Below are 23,299 nucleotides of genomic sequence, written 5' to 3'. Positions count from 1 at the left end.
AATCAGAGGTCAATTTCAGACCAGTCAGTCACTTTTCCTTTTTGGATAAAACAGTTTCTAAAACTTGTCATTTTTGAAATCATGCACATAATTTCTCTTATGCTAAGGCCCCTTTAGAATGACGTAAACTTTCCTGTTTCCTATGTTTTTCCTGTGAAATAAACTGATTTCTGTGAAATTCATGTACAACTCCTGTGAAATTCCTACGTTCCAAAGGGAGCTAAATGTTTGTATCAACAAAATCATAACCATAAGGCATTACAATTGAATACAAATCCAGTGGTTCACTTTTCTATAACAAAATCTATATCTTGTAAAGCTATTTTTGGTTGAAGATAACTGTGTCTGATGAATCTTTAAATATGGTGCGCCTCATAAGCAAAAAGGTTGTAATTTTCTTAGCATAATTTTGTTAGACAAGTTTATTGTGACAACTATCTCAGCATAACTTTTTTCAATAAAATTTGTTATTGTCCAACTTCCGATCATGGAAATTACTCACCAGGGCATTTTTAGCACAATATTTTCACTATCCTTTTTTCCTCGGAACAAAAGTTTTAGAAATACATTGCACACAAACATACATGTATAAACTTCTAATGTTATAAACTTACACAAAAAGCTTGTGGATCTAAAATTTTCTCTATTCACCTTGCTTGTCTCATGGAAGTAGGTAACACACTAATCCACAATTCTAAAATATTTAAAAACTTTCAAAATGAATTATTTACAATATACTCGCTCTGTCCCAAAATAAGTGTCGCTATGGTATTTATTCCGGTCAAACTTTTTCAAGTTTAACTAGATTTATAGAAAATATTAGCAACATTTATATCTCCAATTAAGTTTAATATAAAAATAGATTCAATGATCTATCTAATGATACTAATTATGTACTATACATTTTAATATTTTTGTATATTTTTAGTAAAAGTTAAAAGCGCTTTATTTCTTGGGAAGCAAGAACGATACTCATTTTAGGACGGAGAGAGTAATTTAATTGGAGAAAACAATTCTAAAATTTTAAATTCAATTTAACATAACTTTTATAGATATATATAACACTGTATATAACTATATAACATTGATTGATTGCATTCATTCCATTTGCATATGGTTCTTATAAGTGTGGAAATCTTATAAAATGCAATTGCAAGCTTAGTGTACATTTATAAAAAATTTGTACTTTTCTAAACTTCTTTTTGATTTTGTTCTTAGAGCGAACTAAATTTGTTGGAAGCTCCTAGAAACTTTTTAACGAGCTCCATTCTATTTAGTTCCTTATATCCCATTTTATTTTCTTTATGATTTTTTCTGAAATATTTGGAAGCCTCGAGATAATATATCCCACAGTCTGAATATATTTTTGGTTTCAAAGTATCCTCATGTCCCAATTTATCTTTGGCCTCCACCCACCTTCTGATGAACTTCTTTTGCGGAAGAGTAAATAGATCCGAGGTTGGCATCACCCTAATGACAACGTTAAGCCTGGTAGCAGCACGCACTACAGCATATGATTGATTTCTAGCTAGAGTTGACAAAAACTACTGCAAGCAGTTAATTAAGCTACTTATAATTAGCCATACCTATCAGTTGGTTGCAAAGTTGACCTTAAATTTGTAAAGAGAGCCGATGCCGGCAGTGACCAGATGACTCCTCTCAATCTTTCATTCGACACCGTCTTATGATTTATGCCAGTTGTCTTTGATTGTATATCAAGTAGTACAGGTACATGATTGGGGTCGAAAGGCTGATTGGATACAATGAGTCCAATTGTTAGCAGCACCGTTAAAAATTGATTTATGGTTTGCCAACCACACAGCTAGTTGTTTTAGCTTATTGTTAGCTGATTGAGAGGAACAAAAGTAGCTAATGGATTGAGAAAATACCAAAATGGCCTCCACTTACTACACATCTTAGACGCGCATACACCAAGGATAAAATAGACTTTTACCACACAAATGGCACAAATGGGGCCTAGCTAATTTAGACGGCTTACGATTAGTATGTCCTAGCTCATCCATGCACTAAGTTTATGTCTCAGTCATGTACTCATGGTCATTTGTTAATTGGGTTGCAACGATAATCTTCATTGAAGGCAGTATTCAGCTCATGGTTGGCTGGAACCTTTGTACTGAGGATTAAAAAGATGAGGTTAAACTTAGCATCACCCTAATAAAAACGATAAACCTGTAGCATCCCGCATAGCCTGGTCCTAGCTAGAACCCAGCTCACTGCGATTCAGAAAAATACGACAGCTAGTTCAGCTGAGCATCTCGACCTAATAAGCTAGGTTTAGGCAGCATGTGAACGACCGAGCAAATTGATTGATTCCTAGAGTTGACAAATGGCATTGTTAATTAGCAGTTAATTAAATCACTTTTACTAGTTATTAGCCATACCGATCGGTTGATCGCTACAATTAATTGACATCGAATTTGTTAAGAGAGCCAATCCAGGCAGCAACACATGCGAATCTCCATCTTTTCCTGCAGCCACAATGTCCTATGATTTATGCCTGTTAACTGCGATGCGGCAATAGCCGGCATATTGAAATTATGTGGTATATATTGACCTAGACACGGCCGTGCAACCGCCCTGCAAATGCATTTCTTAGATAGATGTTATATAGAAGTGTAATGCTAATAATATGGATATCATCAATTAAAAAACTCTTCTCTTGAGATAAGTTATTCAAGTTATTAATAAGTTTATCTTAACCAGATAGAGATTATAGAGTATGGATATAACAAAATGAACAATAAAGTGAAAGCATGCAAAGATAAGTAAGTCCGATAAATTTTCTATATTTATGTCTTCTAGCATGATTGGTTTCCTAGGTTTAGCCCAAAGAGGCTTACCAAACGCAGCGGCAGCTTGATTGGTTTCCTAGAGTAGGGATTGAGCATGGCGCTGCCGGTTCAAAATGCTCCGCCACCCCCCCCCCCCCCCCCCCCCCCCCCCCCCCCCCAAGCTTACCTGCCAGGATGTATTTTTTTCTCGTTTGTTTAGAGCCTGGCTTGTGCGGTGCATGGACGATCGTGTGCGGCAGCGAAAGTGGATGGGCGCATGCAACCAAAAAGGTTTTCTTTGTGGCCTGACTGCAGCTAAACGGCATCCAAACAAAGTGTCGTCGCATCTAGAAAGCTTGGCGAGCGGGGGTTTGCACTGCTCTGGGTAAGAAACAAAGAAACCAATCGCATGGTAAGATTCATACTTATGCTCACTGGAGGATGGGGATAGAAGAGAGAAATCATGACTGCTAACTGAGCGTAGCTCAATTATTATTTTTGTATTGGAATTTGAGCACCTATATGTTCAATTTCTAGACTCTGGCATGCGTGCTCACACTTTCCTTCGTCCATCTAAACTTCTATGAGCTCAGTCTGTCAGATGTGCTCATATGGGTAGGGCATGCATGAGTGTGTGTTTGCAAGTGTCTATTTCTATATATATTGTGGGTAAAAAAAGATCATGGCTTTCTACAATGTCATAAAAGAAATTTATTAGTTTCACACTTATTTGTTTTCAGTACACTATAGCCATCAAAATGCATCTTTTATTTTTAGAATACACTAGTCCATCAACCCGTGCTCTCGCATAGGCTAGTTATTGTGTAATGCCTCTAACTAATAGAAATTAATTATATTGAATTGAATGTTTTTTGTTTCTTCGTTTTCCAAGCAATACACATCGTTTTCCAAGCATTAGTATAAAATGAAAATTCAGAATTTTCTTTCGGCCACCCCCCAAAATTTTGAAATTCACGATGGTGGCGCTTGGGATCCATTTCTTCCCTGGCCAAGTGGCAAGCAACAACACATCTAATGAAATGGAATTTAGAGATGTTTTAAATTAGAACAATAGTAAATAATCTTTTCATTTATTTAGAATGGAGGGAGTACATCTTATATACATGAATTCATGAACCAAAAAAATGATCATTTTGCTTCAAACATTTAGTTATATCCTGGGCAGCTTGCACCTCCTCCCATTGCTCCCATAGTCTCCCAACGTGCTGGCTCCTCAGATGCAGAAGGTTGGGGTAAATATAAAATGGATTAGCGGATTATATGTAGCTACATTGGTATGTAAGTTTAATCGTGCCCTTCAATTTTAATTTGCGAACTCCGATGTACCTAAGTTGTGTACCCTCTATTTTAAATTATAGGTAACTCCAGCACATTGTCATATTAAGTCAAACCTATTCACGTTGACAAGGTTTTTGAGGTACCTTGCACTACAAGAAATAAGCACTAGTAGAGAACAAACCTTTCATCCGAGGCTAAAATAGGCTCTAGTCCCGGCATTTTTTGCGCCCGGGACTAGAGAGACCTTTAGTCCCGGTTGGTGTCTCCAACCGGGACTAAAGGTCCCTGCCCAACGGCTACTGCGCTCGGCACAGTGGCGGGGACCTTTAGTCCCGGTTGGAGACACCAACTGGGACTAAAGGTGGACCTTTACTCCCGGTTGGAGCCACCAACCGGGACTAAAAGTCCTCAACCTTTAGTCCCGGTTGGTAACACCAACCGGGACTAAAGGTAGACCCTTTAGTCCCGGTTGGTAACACCAACCCAGACTAAAGGACCCTTTAGTCCCGGTTGGAGCCACCAACCGGGACTAAAGGTCCCCCGATGGGTTAGTTCCAAAGGGAAGCATCCCATCCATTGTCAGATGTGTTGTGTAGGTGGGGTGGTAAGCTACGCGCGAGGCAATGCATGAGGTCTTGGGTTCGAATCTCACGGGACGCAGCAGTGGGAGATATTATTTTTTTAAAGCTGGGAGGACCTTTAGTCCCGGTTGGTGCACCGGGAGTAAAGCCCGTCTCTGTATTAGTGAAGGCTTTACATGATGGTTTAATGGTGACGTTCTAAGAAAGCATGGTAGAATTCTATTGTTTGTGACGGTTCATTCTTGAGGTGATACATCTATGACGACTGGTTTAGTTGTCGTTACGGTTGGACGTCACAGATCATATTCCCTCATAAACGAAGCACGATCCAGAGTGTTCCCTAGATAACAAATGATTTTTCTGTCTAACTCCAAGATATGGGCTAGAGTGAAATATGTGAGCCAAAATATAATTTTATGATTTTTTTTGAATTTAACTGGAGCTACGGACAATTCAATTTAGAGGAGTTACTTTATATAAACATATAGATACCGACAAGGAAATTCGTTTATTCTGTCGGTAAGATAATTTTTTTGTCAGATTTTATTATGCACAGAGAAATTATGGGAATAAAATCAGCCCGCGGAAATCTCCCACCTGAGCGAAATAGAAGTCCAAAAAAGCCCACGTGCAGACTGCAGACCCCTCAGCGGAGCACAAGAAGCCCGACTGAAAAAAAAGAAACAAAATCCCTCAACCTTATTATCCCTAAATCCTCGGATGCACAACCCTAGAGCTGCACGACTTGAGCCCTCCGTGTCAGCGCCACCCTCTCGCACTCGCGCTCGCCTCCCTCGCGCCGCACCCTCCCCTAACCAGCACGGCGCGGCATCCCCGCCGGCCTCCATTGTTGCTGGCGCCCCAACACATCCCTCACACAGATGGATTCACCCCGTCCCTTTACTTCCCTTCTTGATTTCGAGGCGACGACGCGCAGCCCGGGCTGCAGCGCGGCCCCGAGGCGATGGCACGGACCAAGGTGGTGGCGCGCGCCATCCCGTGCGGCAGCGTGCACCCCGAGCAGCGGTATGACCCCCGGCCCCTGGCGGCTGCGCATCCGGCCTCGAAGCTGCAGGCCTATGAGTAGGTTTCAATCCCACCCTCCCAAATCCATCGATTTGGCTTTGATTTCGATCTCCAATGCTGCAGATGCAGTGGATTTGGCTTTGATTTCGATCTCCATGCTGCAGATCCAGTGGAGAAGGGGAGGAGAAGATCTAGGGATGATTTGGCGCCAGGGACTTCAAGATGGCTCCAGGTGCTTGCTTCAGAGAAGGGGAGGACGAGCAGATCTAGGGATTTGGCTTTGATTAGATGAACTAAAATCATGGTAACCATTATCCGGTTTTATATTGCTCATCGATCTTTTTTGGTGTTCTGGGCACAACTACATGTATGTATGTCCCTACGATAAACTCATCTAATCAGTCGTCTTGTAAGATGTCATGTATCTATTATAAAATTAATGGTTTTAGGGGTAACACCTCATCTGTATGCAGTGTCTGTTATTTTGTGATTTTTGCATAGTTGTCACCTACAGTAATTTATTGATCTTATTTTTCTTTTGTCAAAGATAATGTGAGATCAATTCTAGAAGCTTTGGTTTGGTGAGCATTGACTCCTTTGAATCATCTGATCAAGCAATAGAGGTAATGTATTCATCACACTGATTTCATGTATTTCAATTTGCAGTGGTTCTAGCTGTCTGGCATTATTTGTTTCATGCTATTTTCTCTGCTGTATTTTTCAAATACATATGAAATATGAAATTCTTCAACTATCTCAGAAGAATAGGCCACACAGAACGTTTGCAAGATATAATTAATAGTGATCTGTCAGCAAACACTCATCTTATTGCGCCCACACAAAGTGGACTGTTTAGCAAGTACAATGAAAGGCTAAAAAGGTATATATAGCTGCTTGCCTGATTGTGACTGAAGTCAAATACACCGTAGATGCCAGTACTCACTACTCAGGCACCAAAGCTCACGATGCTGCATATTTTTTTAGATGAATCTCACCTCTGCTTTTAAGAAATATTAGCCTGTGTTGATTTTGTTTTCTTATGTATATTCCCTTTTTGGAAAATGCAATTTGCATAACCTTTGTCATTGGACTTCCTATATCTTCACGGTTTAACTGTATCACTTTCACTTGAGCATTTACTTGTGCTCTCCAATTTACACATCATCACCTGAATTTGCAATTTATAGTACTGCTAATTGTACTTCTATTCTCTTAACGAACTGATCTGCTAAGTTCAGCTATATTTTCTTATGCAACACTATGCATTCTGTTTGTCATGTACCTTAAAGACTAACTGTGTTTTCTTTGCAGGCGTTTGATGATGCTATCTCTGAATTGCGGCAAGAGGATCTAGGTGCTCATATGGTGGCTATTTTCGTTAGTGACGAAAGATTTAGTTGTGCGAGCAAATCATACGAGTTGTGTGCTGTACAAGCCAATATATTAGTTCTTAGGTATTTGAGTGTAGCTTGGTTATTGCCTTAGTATTTCCTGTGAAAAATTATACAAGTACAGATGTTGATGGTTTCAAAGAAAATGATGAGCAATGTTTTGTCAATTGTGAGCTTTGTTCCACTTTATGTGTTTCATGAGTGTGTCTTAATGTGTGACAAGGTTAATGTTGATTGTATCGTTAATGCTATGATGATTTGGCACTAATTTGTGATGTTCTTTTTCATCACTATGGTTTGGATCTGGGCTTGGATATGGGCTGGTTATAGGAGGTGGACAACTAAGTCATGACGGACACAAATGCTAATTTGTGACGGCTCAATTCGGTCCAACAAATATATGATGCAGGATACATGACGTTTTTCGCGATCATCATTGTGAGTTAACTGTGACGCATTTCCGCTTGTCTGTGACAAAAGTAAATCGTCATGTATAAGGGTATTTTTTGTAGTGTTGTTAACGAGCTCACACTAGATGCGGAATTCTAGTCGATAACTCAGAGAATATAGACATTCTAGGAGTAGTAACAGTAGAACCAAACAATTGAAACAAGTGACAAGATGTGTAACACAGAACAAGAGATGAAATTGTTGAATCGTGAACTTTAGAATGATAATGGTACACGACAAATACAACTCAGGCAGGTAAAACATGCACCTGCTATTGTTTTCGCTGCAGTCGATGAAGTTGAGGTAGTGGCGCATGGAGGCCGGCAGGTGAGGTTCCTCCTCCTGTCCTCCAAGGGTGCTTCCAGATGAACGTCACCATAAGACGGTCTGGTCGTATGGCATAAGAGGTGTATCTGCAATCGTCTGCTTCTTCATCGGACCCACTGTACCACATCCTCCATGTTAATGTTATTGTTTAGGACTAGGACATATGGCAGCAATTCTAGAGTGTTTTTTCTATTTTTTGGTTTGAAGTTTATACTCTCATGAATTTTGAATTCTTTAAACATATTGTTTACACCAAAATTTGGGAAGAAGAACGCGGGAACTCAAAGCTTCTAAGATTGTGTCAATCAAGGAATCAGTTGCATAAGGATTGATATCAGCTGATTCAGATGCGACACTGGAATCGGCTCTCTTCGAATGACGTCAGCAGATAACAACAATGAGCTACGGTTGGCGTCAGGAAATACATATCGGACTCTACAAAAAGGGAAAGATTAGGGTCCAAGTTATCTTAAGTTAGAAATGTTTTCTTTTGTACCAAAGATTGTAATGAGTCGTACTTGAGTAAGATTCATGTTTAGGCTTCGGGTTTAAATATTGGACCCTGGCTATTGTAAAAGGACATCCAATCAATCAATACAAGTTACTTTTTTTTGGCTCCGTGCCAACCCTTAGGAGTAGGAGTAGAACTAGATCTCGGCGAGTTCTTCAACAAGCAGGGCTGCATCTGTCCGGCCGACCTTCGGCTTGTCTGTAATTACCGTCATGGCCTATACTTCTGTTTGTACGGCTGCATCGATTAAGTTCGACCTCCACTGCGAACTCTAGTATAAGCTAGTTATCGACTCTTATCTAATTCAAGTATGGCTGCATCGATCCGGTCAACCTCCACTGCTCGAATTAGATTAAGGTCAAGTTATCGGCTCTATCTAAGGGTGGCGTCCTTCGGGTAGATTCATTAAGTTACCGATCTTGTTGATGTTCTTATTGCTATTTATTTGCAGCAACATCAATCTGCTCGGTCGAGATCAATCTAGATCGGCCTCATATTCTTTTAGTCCGTTGTTTGCTTTGTTATCACACGATATTTCTCACTTTGAGCGACAGGTTACGTTTCATCGGCTGTTTTTACTTCGATCTTGATCATGTATAGTACACGGTTAAGGCACGTATGACCTTGAAGAGGTTTGCTGGCTAATTAAATCTGGTCTATAGTTCGTTATTATGGCTGTAACGATCTGGTCGATCCCCACTAATGGCCCTGTAGATTGGAGGATGCTAGTTAGTAGATTTGTTCTCGATTAGACGTGACCTTAACTGTTTACTATGCCTGCATCGGCTAAATAGCCGATCACCTATGCTTTAACGCCTATAGTGTGTCTCTATGATTCTGTTAAATGTTAATAGATCTGTTTACTTTAAAGGTTTGATTTGTTGTCTTTGTCATGGTTGCATCGATCCGGTCGAACCCCACTGTTAGAGACAACAGGTTAAGTCTGATGAGTTCATAGGTTTGTCCATGTTAAATAGTCGATTGTTCAAATGCTGTAGTCTCTTTTCACTCAAATCGGCTATTTCAGCCGATTCGTTCGAGCTTTCACACATATAGCATGTCTTTCGGAAAGCCTATCGATGTATAGATGGTTTTATGGATTCTAAAGTTTTAGTTTGTTATTATCATTATAGCTGCCATCGATCTGGTCGAACCTCATTGTTGATGGTAATAGATTAGATTCAAAGCATCTGTAGATCCATTCGTACTAAACAGTCGATTTATTCACTTGTTATATCCTTTCTCGTTAGATTCATCGGCTCAATGATTCACACCGGTAATATCCACCTAGCTGATGATTTCACTTACATCTATGGGCATTGTACTTATCAACATAAAATCAATCGTGATCCATAAGCTTTACTGTCCATAACAGATGATTTCTTCACGTGTCGGCTATTTAGTCAATTTTCCCGTTTGGCTACTACCGAAGTGGCACACTTGGAACTGTCTGGGCAAAGACCAGTATGTTCCACCTTAAATTATAGATAAACTTTCTCTCCTTGTTAATTGCAGGTCAAATTGACTGTCACGCTTCGGGAGGAATTCGCAGGATCGGTTAACCCTGCGTTGAAGCCAAGTGGATCTCTGGGCTCATCCTAAGCAGATCCTTTCGGCTTGTTGTGTGCTCGGTGCATTGACATGTTTTTGCGCCGACACACGTTGTGGCACGCCCGGTGGGACCCCACCATCGTCATGGCGACTTACAACAACAAAGACATCCTTATGGTGCCTTATGAAGACCTACCTGATGAAGATAAGGATGTTATCAGCAAAGCTATAGAAGAATTTCAGAACAAGTGTTTGTTGTCCTACACCAAGACACATGACAATAAAGTTATTCAGAAATATCCACTACTAAGAGTTCTGTTGCATGGGCAGACTGATGCAGATGAAGCTGAAGACAGACATTTCTTCATAGAGGCTATAAACAAATCTATTCATGATGCCATATTGAACCATAATGAAGCTTTCTTGAACATATTCCACAACACCAAGAAAGAGGTGTTTTATGGATATCCAATTGATCAGGTTGGACCGGCTTATTACAACATTCCACATCAATCAAGCGGGTACTAGCCATCAAGAAGCAACACCAGCTGGTAATGATGATGTCTAGATAGTTTAGAGCTCATCTGAGCAGATTCAAGCTACCACCACCAATTAGATACAGTATAATCCTGGATCGTCAGCGCAGCATGTGCAACAGCCCATGAGGCAAGATCAGAACCAGATGGTTAATTTTGGCACATCAGGCCAAATACCGTCGTTGGCTCAAAAAATAGCGTCGTCGGTTCAAAGGATTCGTAGAGATATAGATCCTAATATCTATAACCAGAGACTTCAAGCAACAAACTAGTAAAGGACCCAGCAGATAAAGATTCTACAAGGGTATCATTATGGCACATATTACAACACCCTTCACATGATTCCAAATCCAGGGTATCAAGGTACCCGAAATTTCAATCCACAGATGGGTCAGCAATTATAGAGAAATTCAAATTCAAATGCTGATGAGTTGTTGCTTAGAGTGACTGAGATGATGAAGAATCAGTTCGGTTTGAAGCCAAAAGGGCAGACCTTCTCGTACAAATGCCCATATCCAGAGTGGTATAATTTGGTCGCTCTCACTGCAAATTATAGGCTCCTGGAGTTTGCTAAGTTCACTGGCCAAGATAGCACAAGCACAATAGAATATGTCAGTCGGTATCTTACATAGTTGGGCAAAGTATCCATTGAAGAGGCCCATCGAGTTCGTTTCTTCTCCAGCCTTCACTTGGTTTTCATCACTGCCAGTTAACTCCATTGCTAATTCGGCTAACCTAGAGAAAAAGTTTCATACATATTTTTACACTGAGATAGGGGAAAATAAAATTACCGATTTAATGACTATAAGGCAGAGAACTAATGACTCGGGCATCGAGTTTCTTCAGAGATTCTGAGAGACCAGGAATTTGTGCTTCTCATTGAATTTGACCGACGATCAGCTAGCTGCTGCGGCCATTCAAGGAATGTTGCCAATATGGAGAGAGAAGCTGCTTAGGCAAGAGTTTGACAATTTAGGTCAGTTGGCTCAACGAGTGGCAGCGCTCAATAGCCAATTTCAAAACATGCGTAGAGATACCCGATTCCAGAAGAATGCCGCAATTGCCAAAACCTATAATCCATATTCAGTTGATGATGACTATGAAGACAATGAAGAAGAAGAGGTTGTCGTGGCTGAATGGAATTGGGGTAAGAAGATAGTAATGGTGCCAAATCCTTGAGGAAGAGGAGTCAAAGAGAGCTATGACCTCGACGTCACAAAATCGAATAAGCTCTTTGATTTCTTGCTTGAGAAGGGACAGATCAAGTTGCCCTACAATCATGTTATGTTGCCTCCTGATCAGTTGAAGAATAAGAAGTTCTATAAATTTCACAATGCCACTTCTCATTCTACTAATGAGTGCAGGGTTTTTCGGCAACATATACTGAGGGCTATTCAGCAAGGAAGGCTGAAATTTGATACGCCTCAAAAGATGAAAGTTGATGATAATCCTTTTCCAAGAGATCAGAACATGGTTGATGCTAGGCTGCTCAAAGGGAAGACTAAAGTCATAACATCAATTAGATCAAAAGAAACTAGAACAGTCGATCACAAGATGCAAATATCGGCTGATGAATACAAAGAGGTTAGAAGGCGTCGTGACCAACAAAAGAGCCGATATGGGCAAGGAGAGACGTTGAAGGATGGGGCAACAAGGCTGCGTATTACATCTCAAATTTTGTTGAATAAATGGCAGTGGCAGAAGTAAAAAGAATTATTAGCATTGGTTAGAAAAGCAAAAATACCAGCGTCAACAGGAAAAAGAGAGGTATAAAAGAAAGCAAGCTGAATCACATTGGAATTATCATTTCTTCAGACATTGCTGGAACGAAGGTTTGAAATTGCCTACCAGAAATAACTGTCCGGAGTGCAGCGAGCAATATTGGGAGTTTAGGCAATCTCAAGCCAACCACCAGTCTATCCATGCTCAAGATGAGTATCGTCATAACAACATGGATCGGCACTTAAAAAATAGAAGTGTTCATGATCGGCTTGGAAAGCGAGTTGTTGATCAAAACTGGACTGATTATGAAGAAGAAAGTAATGAGGAAGAATATGTTTGGCAGGAAGGTTAATGGTGTCCTGGAGGTCTGACAAGAAGCCAAAAAAAAGAGTGCAACGCCTAAGGAACAGAGAGCTGGAATAGGCTCAGGCATCTGGTAAACCTCAGGTGTGGCATGTTAAACAATAGCCAATAGGGGGCAACTATCGGCTAATATTCAAATGGCTTTTATGTTGCCATCAGAATTTAGGGCTCTAGCAGATCAAGAGGTCTATTCAGATTTCAATGAATTAGAGTATGAGGAGATAGTTGCCAGGTTGACAGTTATACAGCAGGCTATATTCGATAAACTAGTCAAGCATCGGCACTTAAAGGCTTTATATGTAAAATATTTTGTTGATGGGAAGCCGATGAGCAAGATGTTGGTAGATAGAGGTGCTTCTGTCAATCTTATGCCTTACACCACTTTTCGCAAGCTTGGCAAGGGCCAGGAGATTTGATTTAAACTAATATGATGCTTAAAGATTTCGGGGGTAATGCATCTAAGACCAGGGGCAATGAACGTCGAATTGACAGTCGGAAGTAAGACTTTGCTCACCACATTCTTCGTCATTGATGGAAAAGGGTCATATAGTCGACTCCTTGGTCATGACTGGATTCATACAAACTGTTGTGTACCATCAACCATGCATCAATGTTTGATTCAATGGCATGGAGATGATGTTGAGCTAGTTCACGCTGATGAATCCATGAGTATCGCAACAACCGATCCAATATATTGGGAGCTAGAAGACTTCGAGTGTTTTTCTAGCAAGTTATGGGAAGGAGGTTTCATTAAGATCAGTAATGAAAGCCAATAGCCGATCCAAGAAATCGGCTCTGAGAGTTTGTTTTAATGGATGATCCAATAGATGGCACAAAAAGTGAGTGAGGGCATGGCTTCGTGTCGGCCGATGGATTAAGGGAGATAGACATTGGTCCTGGAGATAGGCCTAGGCCGACGTATGTAAGCGCGAAGTCGAATCCTAAGTACAAGCCAGAGTTGATAAATTTATTAAAGGGAATTTAAAGGTTGTTCTGCTTAATAAGATGCTTGGCCTGGATTGATCGATTGTTTAATCTTTGTCTAAAGAGTTCTGGTGCAACATGTCAAGCAATGATTAATGGAAAATGTTTGAAGGAATATTATCCCAGCGTTTGGATCAACACTTGACAGCCGATTCATTCAGTCATCGGCCCTAATAGCCGGTACTAGAAGGGTATCGCCTTTAGTTCAAAATTAACCCCAAAAGGGAGAAAAGCCGATACAAGATGTATCGCCTATAGAGCAAAAACAAACACAAAAACAATTATGATGTATACAAAGATACTGTAGAAGTATGCTGAGATACGATCATGGAAAAACAGAGGACTTCATTCATTGATCAGTTTTGCCCTAAATACAAACAAATCGAAGACATTGTTTATCACATCCTGAGCGGATGTGATGTCCACGATGGCCTCCGCTGCATCGACAAACTCCGTGATTAGGTCCTCATGCTCCTCGGGGCCATCACCCATCGGGAAGCCGATCTCCATGGTGTGGAGCTCATGCCCGGTCTGGACTTGCGCCGCGGCCAACGCCACCGACGCACCATGATGGGCGCCATGAAGGGCGATCTCCTGGATGTGGGCCGGGACATCGTGAAGACGAACGTTGATGAGGGGGCCCCGAGCGTTGACGGCATCCGTAGCCACGTTTGCCGCCAGTTGGAGGGACTCCAACTACACCGTTAGGGCTGGCGATCACAAAAACAGGAGAGCTATCAAGACAGAGACAGTGGAAATCAGAGTAAAGGTGTTCCTAGAATCCCTTTTACCCGCCACCATGGCATCGGACTCGGCCAGCCATGCCCGAGCAGCGCTGGCCTCTTCCTCGGCAGCATGAAGGGTGGCTTGAGAGACCTCGAGGTGGATCTCAAGCTGACCGTTTTCCTGAGTTGCCTCGAAATAACGGCCCTAGGCTGCCTTCCACTCTTGGAGGAAACGTCGGGCGTCGTCGCCATTGTAAGAATCAGAGGAGTCCGACGATGAGTTCGGTGCGGAGGATGCAGCATCGGAGGGCTCGCCGGCCCTGGGAAGAGGACGAAGGCTGTCATTCAAGATGAACCTATAAACAAGTTAAAAGAGTTTATTGCCATGAGCAGAAGATATCGATCTTACCTCATGCATCGAAGGCGCTGATTCACCAGCATGTCCTCCTCCGGAATCTCCTCCGACGCATGTTTGCCTCGATTTTCCTCGCCGGCCATGAAGTTTGGTTGGATCTACAAGAAGGGGAAGAAAGCCACTACAGAGTTTGTGGGGGTGGAGCAAGTGTAAAGGAATAGGAGCGGTTGTGAGTGTAGATGTGTTCGAGGCCGGAACCCTCGGCTGATATTTGAAGCCACGAGGCGAGGTGGTGGACGTCTTGGGACGTGCAAAAGGCAACCACAATTAATAGAAGGCGAAGCGCCACCTCACTAATACCGAAGAGAATGCGGCGTTGGTGGCTGAGAACAGAAGATTGAGAGGTTTTTCTTAATAAAGGTCGTGTTTTCAGACTTAATCGGATTGAAGTTAGAAGTCTGGAATCGACTATTTTCAAATCAGCTCTTTAGCCGAAACAAGGAATACAACAAGGCGACAAAAAATATGGTTGTCATTAATTCTACACAAGATACATGTTGACATACAGATTACAAGTCTAGAACATCCTAGATCGCTTTCAATGCCTCTAGCCGGATAACATCGACTTCTGCGATTTGTTGCTTGTCTTCTTCAGCTGATCCAGGGATGCCCTCAAGACTGTTGCAGATGGCCCTGCCTTCTCTGACCTTAGCCAGCAATTGTTGTTTCTTCTGCTTAATGGCATCAGGTATTTGGGCCAGATTGGACTTGTGGCGATCAATGGCAGCCCTCACATTCTCTAGTTCCTTCTCAAGTTCTACATGCCTGGCTTCTAGTTGGGTTAGCTCTGGATCGATCCTGAGAGAAGAGTTCTTCAAATCATCAATCAGTTGTGTCAGCTCTTTGGCCTCTTGCCTATTGGAGTTCTTCTTGGCTAGTAAAGTTTCACGGTTGGACAGTCTCCTCTGAGTCTTTTTCACCTTTGGAGCTTGATCTTCGATGATGGACAAAGATGACAAAACATTGATAAGATCTAGGGATGAACTATCCTTAATGGCCGAGAAGACTCTTTGCATTGAATCTACATCTTGGACCAAATTGGCTATGTTTCTCTCAAGCATTGGCAATATATCCCTTAGCCAATTTCTGGTCTCTTCTGATAGAGCTTCTTTTTGAAGAGATGGTTGACGAGCTGATTTCATCTTCATCAAAGTACTCTTCAAGGTTGAAAGAGTAGCTCGAAGCTAGAAGATTAAGTGCCTATATATATATATAAGAAAATTTTGATTAGGTAGATTGAATCAGTCTATAATAGAATAAACGGTGAAGTGGATATAGTACCTTTTCTATGGTGGTCTCTATCTAGGAAGAAGGAGCAGTTGATGATGCACCAATGATATCTGGTTGAATCGGCTCTAAACTTTCAGCATTATTATCTGCAAACATCAAGGAAGATCTTTAGCTCAGATTTGATGCAGAAAGATAAACCAAGCATATAACTTTCTTACCTTCAATTGTCTGTTGGACTAGGGATTCAACAGTCTAGATGACAGTGCCAACAGGATCACTGTCAATAGGTGGACTGTCGGACTCCTGCTCTTGCATGAATGTTTCCTCAGGAAGTGTCTGACATGACAGATGATCAGAAAAGGTTGAAAACTGAATAAAAATTAAGAATTTTAAGAAAAATGCCTTGGAAGCATCAGGGGGTGAAATGGAAGGACTTACATCTTCTGCCGCCTTGGAAGCATCGGTTGTTTCAACCAAAATCAGCTCCTTTTGAGGATCGGTCGATGAAGGGTCAGTTGATGCTGACTTGAATGCCTGGGATAGCAGTTCCACACCCAGAGCAGGTTGAGACATAATGGTTGATAACTGTAAAGAAATGAACGGGATTAGAAGTTGAATATCACTTTGAGATGAGGGGTAATTGTTTTACCTGAGTAGCTGATGGTCTTGTTCTGCAAAGTCTTTTCCCAGTAATAGTTTTCTAGGTTGTCCATTGGGTTGTCTTACGTTTTGAGGATTGATACGTTACGATTGTAGGGGCAACTTGAGTTTTCATTAGTTTCTTCAACGTGGGTGCTGTTGATCCTATCCTTGAGACTGGACATGGTGGTTGATAATCTATAGAATGCCCCTTCCTATCCAAGCTTGGGGGTTCGAATTTAGCATCCTGAAAAGGTCTATTAGAACAGTTGGCAGGAGAACTCAATCAAATATTTTTTCTAAAAGAGAATGGTAAGTTACCTCACTATCAGAAGCAAATTTTCTATCCAGAGCTATGCATCTAGGATGGACCGGCCTATAGAAGAGATGGGAGTGCCATTCTTGCCACCAATAGTCAAAAAGGTTGGAAGAGAAGTTGACTCTTGTCCAGTCATGCAAATAAAGAGAAGGAAGATCTAATCCTAGTTGGAAAACTCTGGAGGCTTCCATTACTTCACTAACATCCTCTCTTGGCCTCAGTATATCCTTGAAGAACAGTTGAGGAGGCAGTTGACCAAGACCAAACTGACGAGCTACAAAAGAAGGGTTGTAGAACTCGTAGGTTGGAAGGTTGCCTAGAAGGGAGGAACCTGCAGACATTTTGCCGCGGCCATGATGAAATTCGGCTGGAAGAACATAGGGCTTGATGAAGGAATTAAAGATTGCAGCTGCCGTTTCGTCTGAACAGCCTGATTCAAATCAAAATTTAAATGGGAAGATCAGCTCATTGTTCTCATCCTCATCATAGGGTAGCCAAGTCAGGATATCTGCATCAAACCCTCTATAAAACTTTTTAAAGAGATGGCCAACATTGGCAGCAATTGTTATGATCGATGCAGCTTCACCATAACTCATGCACTGACGGGTTCTTCCTTCTTCACCTCTATATTCATCATCAAAGTTGGAGGAAGGAAAGCTCAGGTTTCTGAGATCAGGCCTTACAATCTTGTGCATATACAGGTTTAGCCATAACTGTATCAACCACCAAGGGCCACTAATAGTATGCACTGGTTCATTCTTCAGTAACTGGGCAGCTACCTGGTGCATCAAATGATAAGCAGCTCCTAACAGATACTTTCCAAGAGGAATATCCTTGCCTACTGCCAGATGCTCTGCCATAAGTTTGTGATTGTAAGTACGACTACAAGATGATCCACAGAAGATGAATCTCTCTAACCACATGTTCAGAAAGGCCACATATTCTCTTTCACTAATAGTCGATTCGTCTCCAATATGGTTCAGGATGTAGCTTGCCCATCCTGTACAGTCTGATATTTTGGCTAATTTCTTAGATCCAACCCTTAAGAAGTCATAAGGCTACATCGATCCTGTTATTCTAAGACCGGTCAGCATATAAACATCGTCCAAAGTAATGGTCATTGGGCCATGACAAAAAACGAAAGCATTTAGGGTGTTGGACCAGAAATATGATGCAGAGATCAGGAGTGAATCATTCCTCTCCATTCCAGACAAAGAAAGTGTCAAGCATTGATTTAGATCATAAAGCCCCCAATCTCCGGCCTTTTTCTCGGACACCCTATGAAACCAGTCTCTCCATTCCTTAGGCATTTTGGTCCAGTTTTTTAAGGGAGTTTTGGTGTTCTAAGAAGACGAATCCACTATAGATTGTTTGAAGGGGATTTGGTTGGTTTCTTGACAGATAAAATCAGATGGATCAGGGTCACCCATATGCTCAAGACAATAGACATTGGGAGCAATAGCCGATGGAATCAAGATTTTGTTCCTCATTTCCTAAAAATAAAATAAAATAAAATTGAGAAAAAAAAGAAATGCAGGGTAGCGACCGATACCCAGAGGATGGGAAACTTGAAAGCATACCTCAGGAACGTGGTCGCTGGTCGCCATTGCAGCCAAAATAGATTTGAATATGAGGAAGATCGCTTGAATGAAAGCTTAATAGGATAGAGGATTTGCTAGGGTTGAGGCTTTGGCGATGGTGGCATCGGCTGTTATGATTTGCTCGAGAAAGAAGGGGAAAGCAAACGGGCCAAGTGAGTTGGAAAAGATACTATTGGGATATTATATAAGACTCAGACCAGGAAGTCAGGAGTCACGCCTATATCTCAGAATAAAATAGTTGCGACATGGTAAACTGATAAATAAGGAATTTTGGAATAAAATCATTTTTATCCTAAAATTGGGGGGCATGTGTTTACACCAAAATTTGGGAAGAAGAACGCGGGAACTTGAAGCTTCTAAGATTGTGTCAATCAAGGAATCGGTTGCATAAGGATTAATATCAGCTAATTCAGATGCGACACTGTAATCGGCTCTCTTTGAATGATGTCAGCAGATAACAACAATGAGCTACGGTTGGTGTTGGGAAATACATATTGGACTCTACAAAAAGGGAAAGATTATGGTCCAAGTTACCTTAAGTTAGGAATGTTTTCTTTTGTCAATTGTGAGCTTTGTTCCACTTTATGTGTTTCATGAGTGTGTCTTAATGTGTGACATGGTTAATGTTGATTGTATCGTTAATGCTGTGATGATTTGGCACTAATTTGTGATGTTCTTTTTCATCACTATGGTTTAGATCTGGGCTGATTATAGGAGATGGACAACTAATTCATGACAGACACAAATGCTAATTTGTGCGGCTCAATTCGGTCCAACAAATGTATGACGCGGGATACATGATGTTTTTCGCGATCAACATTGTGAGTTAACTGTGACGCATTTTCGCTTGTCTGTGACAAAAGTAAATCGTCATGTATAAGGGTATTTTTTGTAGTGTTGTTAACGAGCTCACACTAGATGCGGAATTCTAGTCGTTAACTCATAGAACAGAGACATTCTAGGAGTAGTAACAGTAGAACCAAACAATTGAAACAAGTGACAAGACGTGTAACACAGAATAAGAGATGAAATTGTTGAATCGTGAACTTTAGAATGACAATGATACACGACAAATACAACTCAGGCAGGTAAAACATGCACCTGCTATTGGGTTCGCTGCAGTCGATGAAGTTGAGGTAGTGGCGCACGGAGGCCGGCAGGCGAGGTTCCTCCTCCTGTCCTCCAAGGGTGCTTCTAGATGAACGTCACCGTAAGACGGTCTGGTCATATGGCAGAAGAGGTGTATCTGCAATCGTTTGCTTCTTCATCGGACCCACTATACCACATCCTCCGTGTTAATGTTGTTGTTTAGGACTAGGACATATGGCAGCAATTCTAGAGTGTTTTTTCTATTTTTTGGTTTCAAGTTTATACTCTCATGAATTTTGAATTCTTTAAACATATTGTTTACACCAAAATTTGGGAAGAAGAACGCAGGAACTCAAAGCTTCTAAGATTGTGTCAATCAAGGAATCGGTTGGATAAGGATTGATATCAGCTGATTCAGATATGACACTGGAATCGGCTCTCTTAGAATGACGTCAGCAGATAACAACAATGAGCTACGGTTGGCGTCGGGAAATACATATCGGACTCTACAAAAAGAGAAAGATTAGGGTCCAAGTTATCTTAAGTTAGGAATGTTTTCTTTTGTACCAAAGATTGTAATGAGTCGTAGTTGAGTAGGATTTATATTTAGGCTCCGGGTATAAATATTGTTCCCCGGCTATTATAAAAGAACATCCAATCAATCAATACAAGTTACTTTTTTCGACTCTGTGTCAACCCTTAGGAGTAGGAGTAGGGTAGATCTCAGCGAGTTCTTCAATAATTAGGGCTGCATCGGTCCGGCCGACCTCTAGCTTGTCTCTAATTACCATCATGGCTTATACTTCTATTTGTACGGCTACATCGGTTAAGTTCGACCTCCACTGCGAACTCTAGTATAAGCTAGTTATCGATTCTTATCTAGTTCAAGTATGGCTGCATCGATCCGGTCGACCTCCACTGCTCGAATTAGATTAAGGTCAAGTTATCGGCTCTATCTAAGGGTGGCGTCCTTCGGGTAGATTCATTAAGTTACCGATCTTGCTGATGTTCTTATTGCTATTTATTTGTAGCAACATCAATCTGCCTGGTCGAGATCGATCTAGATTGGCCTCATATTCTTTTAATCCGTCGTTTGCTTTGTTATCACACGATATTTCTCACTTTGAGCGACGGGTTACGTTTCATCGGCTGTTTTTATTTCGATCTTGATCATGCATAGTTCGCGGTTAAGGCACGTATGACCTTGAAGAGGTTTGCTGGCTAATTAAATCTGGTCTATAGTTCGCTATTATGGCTATAACGATCCGGTCGATCCCCACTGATGGTCATGTAGATTGGAGGATGCTAGTTTGCAGATTTGTTCTCGATTAGATGTGACCTTAACTGTTTGCTATGCCTGCATCGGCTAAATAGCCGATCGCCTATGCTTTAATGCCTATAGTGTGTCTCCGGGATTCTGTTAAACGTTAATAGATCTGTTTACTTTAAAGGTTTGATTTGTTGTTTTTATCACGGCTGCATCGATCCGGTCGAACCCCACTGTTAGAGACAACAGGTTAAGTCTGATGAGTTCATAGGTTTATCCGTATTAAATAGTCGATTGTTCACATGTTGTAGTCTCTTTTCACTCGAATCGGCTATTTCAGCCGATTCCCTCGAGCTTTCACACATATAGCGTGTCTTTCGGAAAGCATGTCGATGTATAGATGGTTTTACGGATTCTAAAGTTTTAGTTTGTTATTATCATTATAGCTGCCATCGATCCGGTCGAACCTCACTGTTGATAGTAATAGATTAGATTCAGAGTGTCTGTTGATCCATTCGTACTAAATAGTCGATTTGTTCGCATGTTATATCCTTTCTTGTTAGATTCATCGGCTCAATGATTCATACTGGTAATATCCACCTAGCTGATGATTTCACTTACATCTGCGAGTATTGTACTTATCAACATAAAATCAATCGCAATCCATAAGCTTTACTATCCGTAACAGCCGATTTCTTCGCGTGTCGGCTATTTAGTCGATTTTCCCGTCTAGCTGCTACCGAAGCGGCACACTTAGAACTGTCTGGGCAAAGACCAGCATGTTCCACCTTAAATTATTGATAAACATTCTCTCCTTGTCAATTGCTGGTCAAATTGACTGGCACGCTTCGGGAGGAATTCGCAGGATCAGTTAACCCTACGATGAAGCCAAGCGGATCTCCGGGCTCATCCTAAGCAGATCCCGAGGTCATGGAAGTCGACGCAGAGCCTCCCCAGGCCGACCAAGACACGGACTGGCGAGTCTTGTTCCTTGATTGGCTCGCTCGGGGAGAACTTCCTAGTGACAGGACCAAAGCCCGACGGCTTGCGCGGCAAGCCAAAACTTACGCCCTCGGCAATGGCGAATTGTACAGGCGAAGTCCCTCCAGTGTCCTCCAATGATGCATTACCACCGAGGCAGGCCAAGCCCTACTTTGGGACTTGCACGCAGGGGCCTGCGGGCACCATGCGGCGCCTCAGACGCTCGTCGGAAACGCCTTCCGCCAAGGGTTCTACTGGCCGACGGTGGTTGTCGACGCCACCAAGCTAGTACGCTCCTGCGAGGGATGCCAGTACTATGCTCGGCAGACGCACCTCCCGGCCCTAGCCCTTCAAACCATCCCCATTACGTGGCCGTTTGCCGTGTGGGGGCTCGACATGGTCGGGCCTCTGTAGAGGGCCCCCGGGGGCTACACCCATCTACTGGTAGCAATCGATAAGTTCTCCAAATGGATCGAGGCTCGTCCGATCAACCAAATCAAATCCGAGCAAGCAGTGCTATTCTTCACTGACATTATCTATAGATTCGAGGTACCTAACACCATCATCACCGACAACGGGACACAGTTCACCGGCAAAAAATTCTTGACGTTCTGCGATGACCACCACATCCGTGTGGCCTAGTTAGTCATAGGACACCCAAGGACCAACGGCCAAGTGGAACATGCCAATGGCATGATCCTACAAGGCCTCAAGCCAAGAATTTACAACCGGTTGAAGAAGTTTGGTAGGAAATGGCTCGCCGAACTCCCATCGGTCATCTGGAGCCTAAGGAACACCCCAAGCCGAGCCACGGGGTTCACACCTTTCTTCCTGGTCTATGGAGCCGAAGCCATCCTCCCCACCGACTTGGAATATGGTTCCCTGAGGCTACAGGCCTACAACGAGCAAAGCAACCGCACCACCCGCGAGGACGCCCTCGACCAACTAGAGGAGACCCGAGACATCATGCTGCTGCACTCGGCCAAATACCAGCAAGCCCTACGGCGCTATTAGGCCCGGTGCATTCGAAGCCGAGACTTGAAGGTAGGCGACCTGGTGTTGAGGCTGACACAGAGCAACAAGGGCCGCCATAAGTTGACCCCACCATGGGAAGGACCGTACATCGTCGCCCAAGTGCTGAAGCCTAGGACCTACAAGCTAGCCAACGAGAGGGGCAAAATCTTCACCAATGCTTGGAACATAGAACAGCTACGTCGCTTTTACCCTTAAATTTCCAAGCATTGTATATATTGTTTCTCGGAATACAATTAAGAAGCGTTCTTTAGTTGTTCCAATTTTTCGAGACCCCCCCCCCCCCCCGAGCCCACCGCGGGTCTCGGCAATACGATAACACTGTAAGGGAGACTCGGCTCTGCCTCTGCAGAACCGAGCCTCCCTCGGGGGCTAGATGGGGGACTCCCCCCTAAGTCCCATGCACCATTTCTTTAAGTCGTTTTTTGAAAAAATTCCTACGCCAAACTCTCTAGCACGCTCTAACAA

This window comes from Miscanthus floridulus, chromosome 10 (genome assembly GCF_019320115.1).
Source record: "Miscanthus floridulus cultivar M001 chromosome 10, ASM1932011v1, whole genome shotgun sequence".
Lineage (NCBI taxonomy): Eukaryota > Viridiplantae > Streptophyta > Magnoliopsida > Poales > Poaceae > Miscanthus > Miscanthus floridulus.
Note: the sequence above shows the minus strand (reverse complement) of the source record.